Source organism: Crinia signifera, chromosome 2 (assembly GCF_055691185.1).
Source record: "Crinia signifera chromosome 2, ASM5569118v1, whole genome shotgun sequence".
Taxonomy (NCBI): Eukaryota; Metazoa; Chordata; class Amphibia; order Anura; family Myobatrachidae; genus Crinia; species Crinia signifera.
The window spans coordinates 201300789-201311223 of NC_139218.1; positions in this window are offsets into that span (position 1 = coordinate 201300789).

Here is a 10435-nt window from a genome sequence, read left to right on the forward strand (position 1 = left end):
GCCATTAGACTGTGACTCATATCAGTCATATTGCCCCTACATCAGGTGTAAGAGAGCAGGGCTGGCAGAAATATGGTCAAACATTGAGGCGTCTAAAGGGCACATCAGCAGCTAAAATAAAGTGCCAACTTGCTGAGATGTAACGTGATAATCAGGTGTTCCGGAACCAGATGTTTGGGTTTGGTGCACTTACTCAGGACAGGTGCTCAAGAGGAGCTATGATCCAGCCAGCCAAGCACGTTCATCATAGGCAGCGCACCAACCACAAACCTGTTTCTGTGACATGACATTATCACCATACACTGAGGAATAAAAGGTGGTGAGAGATGGAGTTTTCTCAGTACAGTATTTTAGAACCTGCTTATCTGGGATTTTTCCTTTCTCCAGAATTTGCAGAGAATTGTACAATATGTAATAATAGAAGGCAACCATGAAGTGGCAGTTTTTTTGTGGTGAATGCTTGATAATTAGAGAGATCAGAGAAGTGTGGCCAAGGTGGTTTAAGCTGACATAAAACAGGCAGCACTGTAACTCAAATAACCATGCACTGTAAGAGTGGCATACACTACGAATGCAAAACACAATGCATTGAACCTTTTAAGTAGATGGGATGCAGCAGCAGAATAACACATTTCTGTCAGCTAAGAAGAGGCGCAGGCTCACTTTATAGTTGAAGATTGGATAAATGTTTCATATTATGAATCTCTTTCTGCTAAAATTTGCAGAAGGTAAGATCATAATTTTATATAAACCACATCATTCTATGAATTTATTATGTCTTTAGTCAACAGTTCAGGCTGCTGGTGGGATAATGGTTTGAGGAATGTTCTCTCTTGGCCCTCAATACCAGCCATCAATACCAGCTGATCATTGTTTAATTGCCAAATAATTGTTTCTGACCATGCGCCTTTCTCTAGTCATGCTCTTTCCATTCTCTAATGGCAGGACATTGACCCATGTCACAAAGCAGACATAGGGGTATATTTATGAAAGCTTCTAAAAATGAGCAACTGATCATTTTCTATAATGCAATAAAAAAAATGATAGACATAAGCTTTAGTAAATGTAACCCATAATCTCAAACTGGTTCCACAAAGATGAAAATTAGTAGTCCAGTGGACTATAGAGACAATAGCTATTTACCCAATAGTATACCTATGCGATGTGGGGAAATGGCAGTTTTACAACATGAATTTGGAGCTTAAAAATCTGCAATAATTGCATTATTCTAATATGTCAATATAATAACTTCAAATTAAATTTACTTTCTGAACTGCGGAGGGCTTTGTTTGTAAATACTAAACAGCTTCTCAAAATAGTTCTTGCCTTGTTTTTTTTTCAAACAAGAGGGAATTATTCGATATTTTTTCTACAGCAACTAGGATGTAAGTAATCATGGTAATCTAAATCAGTGTCCGCCATTTATTGTAACACCAAGTTAGATTCTAGGCTGATTTTTATATACTGCTTTTTATATATTAAAGCTGCAATTTTATACCAGCGCATCGGCAAATGCAGGGGGGTTTCTGGTTGCCTGGAAACCCCCCTCCTTTTTGCAAGTGCCTTAAATTATTACAACAATAGCAATGGTATATAATATGATCAATAGAGCTGCCACCACATCATGCAGTGTAAGGGACAGAGCAGAGCTGCTGCACATGCCTAGTGTACCAGCTTCTTCTACCACATTTACTGTATGTGTGAATCTGAGCCCTCAAAAATCGCACTGGACCAGAGAGCATCTGCCAGGAGGAAGAGACTGGAGCATAACCATGAAGTGGGAGATTAGTGCACTACTGGTTCTATTATGTTTGTGTATTTACTGAATTTATTATATGTTTAACCTTTTCCTGACCACTAATCTTATTTAAATGTTTTAAACAGCCTATATTATAGACCATCTGACCATCTGTACTGTTAAATATTAATAATAATATCCATACAGTATCCATTGTATAAAAAGACCAATATTCAGGGCTGTTACCGCTCCCCCAAACTCCTGTACTTACTCCAATGTGCTGCAGAGTGTGAGATTTTGGATTATATTTGAAAACCCCCCTCTAAAAATCCTGCGTTTACCACTGCAGCTAAATCTTTAATTTAGTAAAACAGAATTTACAAAGCAAAGAAGAAAATCCGAAATTAAAATGAATGCATGTTGCATTAAAATCTTTAGTGTCTACATATCATTGCTAGAACTGCTTTTTTTGCAATTCATTGGATTATTTTTTCATCACAAGCAAATAATTCTTCTGAATATTCTGCAAAGGTACATGACCCACAATGCTTATGGTTAATACAATATGCAGTATAACTAAAAAAGAATACTTATGTTGTTATGCTAATTTACTGGTTTCATTAAACTTTTAATATAGGTTAAGATTCCCATATCTGAAATGCTTATTTCAGATTTTAGATTTCTTGGGGATCTGACCAAAATTTGAACAAAAAAATGTCATTATTATTTTTCATATAAATGTTATACACACAGCCTGCAGGTCAAGGAGATACAATATTTTTATTAATTTTGTACAGGAAACATAGTTTGTGTGCATACAAAAAAAAAATTGTATGTTTCATATACACCTTATACACATGGGGCCAGATGTATTAAGCTTGAAAAGTGATTTAAAGGAGAGTGATAAACCACCAGCCAATCAGCTCGTAACTGCCATGTCACAGGCTGTGTTAGGAGCTAACAGGTAGGAGCTAATTGGTTGGTGGTTTATCATTCTCTATTTTATCACATTTTAGGCTTACTACATATCGCCCATAACCTGAAGGTAAGCTTTTACAATATTTTTAATAATTTACTTTAGATAATAAATAACAAAGAATTACAAAAAAAGTATAATCTCACTGGAGGTTAACAAGAAGCTCTGAGGGGCCATCTGAGATGGGGAAGATTTTTTCCCCCTAAAAATATGGAGCTGGATTTAAAATTATATTCATATTAATTATAGGTTACATCATCCATGAAACACATTAGTTTTAAAAATGATTTAATCTCCACAGAAAGATTATACTATTGCTAATGATGTCTTTAATTTATATATATATATATATATATATATATATATATATATATATATATATATATATATATATATATATATATATAGTAGGCAGACACTGGAAAGTATCTATTGATACACCTCCAGTTTTTATCTAATCTCTGGACAACTAATCCATTCTTTTATCTGCATGACAGATCCTCTGACATCGAAGGACGTCATCATAGTGTCATAAGAAGTTTTTAAAAAAAAACTAAGTATACCTTCTAAGCTCAGAATCTCGAGTCTATTACCCCTGAGGAAGTCGTTCATCGACGAAACGTGTTGGGTCTCGACTTACCGGAAATCTCTGTATTACCAATTAACTATGTTTACTGTTAACAGTGTCTGACATTAATTATGTCATCCATGTTTTAAATAAAATTATTTTACAAATTGTAAAAAATCGTACCCACTGTTGAATATCACACTAAGGTGGTGGAGGTTCTATTTTGGCGCTCTCTATATCCATTTCTTGTGCACATATATATATATATATATATATATATATATATATATATATATATATATATATCCAATTATTTCCTACGTAAATGTATCATATTTTAATTATTTATATTTGCATCCCTATGTAACTATATTTGTAATTTTGTATTAAATATTATTCTGCAGAGGTGTTGATTACAAAAATAAATGTATTTGGTTAGTAATATGTGAACAGGCCTGAAATATTTAAGCAAAGGTAAGGAACTAACAGATAAACATTTTAATTTGTATGAGGTTCATTTTATTTTAATTCTTTTTGTACTTGACACTGTAATGGGATCGTAATTCACCCATAGCTATGCCAATATTTTTATGAGGCAGCTAAGTAAAAACTAGTAGATATGATTATGCAACTGAGATGCTCTAAGAAGTAGTGTACCACTACTACAACAAATGTTGACTATTATTATCATTGCAGATGTGGCAAATCACCACTTACTGGGTACTAGAGACTCTGGGCTGTGACTTTAACTGTACAGAAATTAGTTCTAAGGAATTAATAAATAACAGATGAGCACAAAGGAACTTGTTGTGAGAAATAACTTGGTCTCTTGCATTGAAGCACATATTACACAAATGCATAATCATTCACAAACAGACATACACATTAAATGTATCAGTGCAAGCTATCAATGTTTTTTCACACCATGGATAAAATTGCCTATTCAAAATGCATTAGGTGCCCCACCTCTCTGTGTTGTTGCTTCCCTACTTTTTCATTTTGACTGGACTGGTGACAATACCAGACACCACTTAGGTGATAAAGCACCTCAGCTCATCTGATACATTTTCAGATAAGTTATCGTTATTAATTGTTAAACTGAAAGTTTTCATTGATCATATAATCAAAATGAATACAGTATTTTAAAAAAGGTTGTTCATCTCTCTATTATCTGCATTATGTACAGGAATTCATCTTGCAAAAGCCAATAAGTGCTGTTCACAGAAATGCTTATCCCTTTCAAAAGTCACATATATTCAGATAAGCTTATTAATTCTTTAGGCAATATTCCTAGAACTTGAATACCTCTTGGCAAACAAAAACATAAACAAGTTAACTTGTTCTTGCATGCTTTAGGGCTATTTCACACGGCGAAACCCCGCTTGGCCAAAAGCCGTGCTGCACACAGTAGTTAATAATGGACACAATTATGTCCATTCACACGGGACGGCCATGGCCGTACTCCCGGTTGCAGCCGGATTCCACCACTGGAAGGGACGGCTGCGAGTTGTGGCCATCCCCTCCATTGTAAACTTCTCAGTGCGGCACGGCTTCTTGGCCGTGCAGGGATTCGCCGCCTGGCAGGAGCTGGAACATGTGAAATAGCCCTTATTCTTCCCACTCCTGCCCTTAGCTACACTTATATTGGGTCATTCTCTAGGACTTACTTTTGTCTCCACCTCTGATTTAGACTGTAAGCGTCATAAGCAGGGCCATTCTCCCATTTGCTTTTTTTTACCTACTTGCAAAACCCATCATCTGCTCTCTGCTTCTGGACTACACTTCTTTGTTGTTTTTTGTTTCTTCAGATGACCTAGATACGTCAAGCCAATAAAGTTGTGGTGCTATCTGATACTACTCTCTACTGTATTGTACTATACTGTTTTACTCTATTTAAAGATAATAATACTTGTGAGTATACAATTAACACTCTTCCAAGACAGGAAATATGAGGAAACATTACTTCACATAAAGGGTAGTGGATAAATGGATTAGCCTCCCATTAGAAGTGTTAGAGGCTAATACAGTAGAACAATGTAAATACAGTATGCTTGGGATAGACATAAGGATATCCTTACAGAGACCTAAGGCACACATAGGTTTTGACTTTATAATAAGGTAAAAGAAGGGGCAGGCTAGATGGGCCAAGTGGCTCTTATCTGCTGTCAAATTGTATATTTCAAAAGAGGTGATGATTATAAAGTATCTCACTCAATTTAAATGTGGATGGAATACTTTTCCAAGCTACACTTATTAAAATGCATTTTTGTGGTAATTGATCCTGGTAATTAATCAGATAGCCATTTATAAAAAGAAATGTGTTTTCCACTAAAAGCATAAATCTCTAACTGCCAAGAAGTTATATCAATGGATTGAACTTGTGTTTTTTCCATTAACGAAGTAAGATGGTGCCAATTAGAGAATGTACAACTCCCTAGTGGGCAAACTGCGGTACCATTATTGGAATATCTGGCTGGTTCTTAGCCATATCCCAAAAAATTGAGATTTTGTTTTAAGGAATAAGATATAAAGATTGTGTTCAGTGTTACAAGATACCAGGGGCTGAACATGCGAGTTTTATTGCATTTAAATAAACAATTTCTACAAAATTAAATCTTTTTTCTGCACTTTAGAGCAAAAGTAAGTGCATGTATTCCCATAATATATACCTAGCAAGGAATGCCTTTGAACTTTTACATATACATTTTATCTCACAACCCCACGTGCTTCCAAAGAACAGTTGGCGTACAAAGTATAAATGTGATGTCCCAGAAGAGCATTTTGCAGCAAATTTACATTTCTGTGGTTCATAAATGACTTTTTCTATACAAAAGTCTTTGTACAACTGAGTGTACTATAGTGCTTTTTAAAAATTTTTACATTTCTAAGTATTTCAAGAAATGTTTTCTTTTTTTAGATGATGTCATATTAAGGCCAACAATTTTGCTACTGTAAGAATTATTTAAATATATATTTATACTACAATCCCCCTGGTTGCGCTAATTTTCTTAGAATCCTATTTAGGCTACCTACTTCCCTAAGGTCCCTGTTAGAGAGGACCCATAAACAAAAATATTAACAAAAGTGAGATTTGCGCCAAAGGATACAGTGAAACAATTGTCCCCAACTGTGAATGTCAGGAAAAACTCTGATGATGTTGTACAGATAATATATTTATTAAAATGAATAAAATGTTAATATATTCAGTAGGATGTTTGTACAAGTTTCTTCTAAAAAGTGGAGGCAACGCACGTACATGCGAAGGGGATGCCAGTGGCAAAGGCAGAAAGAGTGGCGGAAGACCACCGAAGACGCGATAATTATCTGAGTAAATCTTTCTCACCATACTTTTAATGCCACTGAAATACATGTCCTCTCTAAAGGTTTATCATTTGTCCCTACGTTTTCACAGGATTCTCTAACTTGGCAAAGTGAAAAATGTAGATTGCATAGGCAACTCAAGTTAAGAGTCTTGTGACAAAAATCCATCTACTAGTTCTGCAGCATCAGAGGTGCCCGCACAGCTTAGGACATTCTTACCTAAATCCTCATTTGTACCTATTTCCTCAAATGCCTCATATTCGAACATATTCATGAATAATGGATCAACAAACCGATCAATTCATTACGTTATTACCTCCAGTTTGTAAAAACTTACATGAGCTAAATTCTGAGCACTTAAGACAGTAGCAGCTAATACCAGCCTTATTTACAGACCAGCCGACAAAGGGAGAGCTCTAGTTATTATGAACAAAGATGATTTAAAGCTGTAAATTGGATCTCAATTACAGGATAGTGACACATACCAACGTTTACCTAAAGATCCTACTCAGGACTTTCAAAAAGAACTCACAGCTTTTTTTTATTAAGCTGTGCTTGACCAAATAATTTCTTCTGCCATTAGAGATGTTTTAATACCTAGACACCCTATACTACTCCCAAAATTCATAAATCTTTGGATAAACCACCGGGTTACCCGATAATTTCCTCCTGTAATTTTCTATTTCAGCCAGTAGCTTTTAGATTCTTATACTGTATGCAGCCATGTATTCCGGCTCATAACAGATACTATTAGATACTTCTACACGTCTAAATAAATTAAATGCTTTAGCACAGCTGCCTTATAACCTTATCATGTGCAGCATTGATGTTCAGAGCCTTTGCACATGATCTCCGCTTATTAGGTATGCAGAGTTTTCTTCAACAACATCCATTTATATCAAGGTCCTAATGTCACTTTTGTAATTAAATTTTTACAGATGATCCTGACCAAAAACTACTTTCTATATGATGGTAAATTCTATCTATAGCACAGAGGATGCACAGTAGGGTCCTCAGTGGACCCATCATATTCTAATACAGCTGTATTTTTATTTTTGAGGTTGAGGAATCTATTTTTTCACCAAACCAGATGTTATGAGTAAAATATCCTTTTTTTTGTTGATATATTGATGATTTATTGCTATTTTGGACCGACAGTGAGGATTCATTTAAACAAGATATTGACAACCACAATAGCATTAACCATCCAGTAAAACTGACATACTGTATGTTATTAGCAGAGACAACCTATACTATCTAGATGTATCCATTTCCATAAAAAATGGTACATTTTTAAACAATTATAGGTGGAAAGGTGCGTTTAATGGCGTTTCGGGAACTTATACCCTTCATCAGATAACACAACAAAGTTACATGTGGAGAAAAAAATACAACTCCTCACCAATCACTATACGCTCAGCCGTGTGCCCGTTTGCGCCATACGCCCCGTCTCTGTCTTCCTTGCTTTAAACATCTGCACAACAATCAGTAAAACCACATAACATATAATAGTATAATAGTGAGTAAACGAAGAGGAGCATTGCTGCCACATATATATATATATATATATATATATATATATATATATATAACAAAGTGTATAAACAGAAACTTGTATCACATTACACCTTATGTCTTACATTATTCATACACAATACTGGGAATCCTACTGAGGGCTCAGTTTTCTACACTTATTTTATTACCATATAGGCAAATGTATGCATTGGGGGCCTGATTCAGACTTAGTTGCAGCTGTGTGATATTTTGCAAAACTGCAACCCTGTAAGAAGGGGTGGCAGCAAGGCTAAAGACTGAGCCACTCTCATCTGAGTGGCTCCCATCTCACCGATCGCCGCCCTTGCCATCTGCCATCTTGTGAGATGCTCATTCGTCCACATCCTGCCCACTCCGCCCATGTCTGCTGGGGCTTGCCATCCACCACATACCAGACATACTGACAGAGGCTGGCCACATCTATATGTGCCTGCAAAATTTTGTGGAAACATTGCTGAAGTACAAGCACTTGCACATCACTGGCTGTCCCCTAGCTGCACACTCTAGCTTTGAAGCTTGGCACAGGCCAGCCATGTTTTGGGCCACATAGCCTTGCCCCACCTGCATTGTCCCACAAAACGCTATATCGCTGCCCCTACAATAGTCCTTCCCAGCCCTGTTGCCACCTACCATATTAGCCCCCCACTGCTGAATAAATTGCAATGGTGAGGCAATCATACTGTAGTTGAAGAGCTTGCGCATGTGCAGATCTCTGGAAATCACAGGTCGGAATGAGACCCTAAGTAGTGCCAACACTGACATTCCTCTTGCTTTGCTGCAATGCAACCAGTTTATGGTAAACATCTACTTTTTTGATCTTTGAAAATGGGTATTAAATCTACAAGATACATTTACTATTGAAGATGATATCTATTATCTTCTAGAAAGTGCTAAATAAGTAGAATCTGATTGGTTGCTATGATTTATGATTACAGTATAAGGTTTGTCAGCATCTCTGGTACATAAACCCACATCTAGAAATTCTGTTCTCTTCATCATCTATTTGCACTTTTTTTGCTGAGATACAGACATAATGTTCTCTATAAAATCATACTGCTGCGTTCATTTAATTCTGTATTATAAAATACACGTCTTAAATGTATACTCCTCATGAGTCCTCCAAATTGATATAATGCCTGCAGCCGCATAATTAGCATGTCTACTCTATTATACATCTTTACATCTATATTAGACTAGCTTACAAATATATCCATGCAGATTCTGTGCTTGATTCAGATTTGGTTGGAGGTGTTACAGCATGTGCCATGTCTCCTGCTTGCATTAGTGAGCTGAGCTGCATTCTGGGATGCTGCAACACCATCAGTCACCTGCATCACCCATGGTGTCATGCATGATGGCAGACGCAAATCAAACAAAGAAGCCAGAAGATCTACATCTTCCAACGCAGATCCTGGCCATGTCACTCATCCAAAACAGGAGGGACATGCCTCGTTTTTGGAAAATGGAAGACATCATCTTCTTCCCCCCCACCCCCAAATGGCAGCAGACTGTTAATCACTGACTTCAGATGTGCATTATGGGTCCAGATAATGCATAAATGACTGAACATTGGTACTTTACATCATGCACTGTGACTCTAATGACATCTGAATGTATATTAAACTGCTTCTATGCTGCTACACTGTGCTGAAAACACTGTGGTTTATTCTATTCTATATTCTTGTTCTATTAAAGATGGAATGATGCCCATATCAACCAATTAAAATCCAATTTTTATTTATTTAACACCTTCTTTAGCAACCAATCTTATTGGTTGCTCATAGCAACATCCCTTCAATAGAACTCTCATCTAAGTAAATAAACCCCTCTATCTTTTATGCAGCTTTTGTGCTGACACACTGTACTGGAAACACTTTCGGTGTGTGGCATAATGTGTAAGCGCATCACAATGTGTGTCAAAATGTGAAATAGGCAGTACTGTGTTGCATTACCATGTGTGTCATAATGTGTAATGGGCATTACGGTGTTATTGGTACTGTTATGTTGCCACGCCCCTTCCCCATGAAGCCTAGGTGGAAAAGCATGCATCTTTCAGCTTCAAGTTTGGCAGCTATACTGATGTAGTAACCCCGCCTACTGCTATGCTGGCCCCACCCATTTTGTTTTGGTGCTGCCCACATGAGGCCGCTTCCTGAGATTTTCCAGGGCCACTTTTGGTCCCCAATCCGCCCCTGATAGGAGGAATGGTATTGGATTGGATTTTGTAGTGCATGGAGAAGTAATATAGGCTGTAAGGATGGGGTGGGAGAAGCAGTTA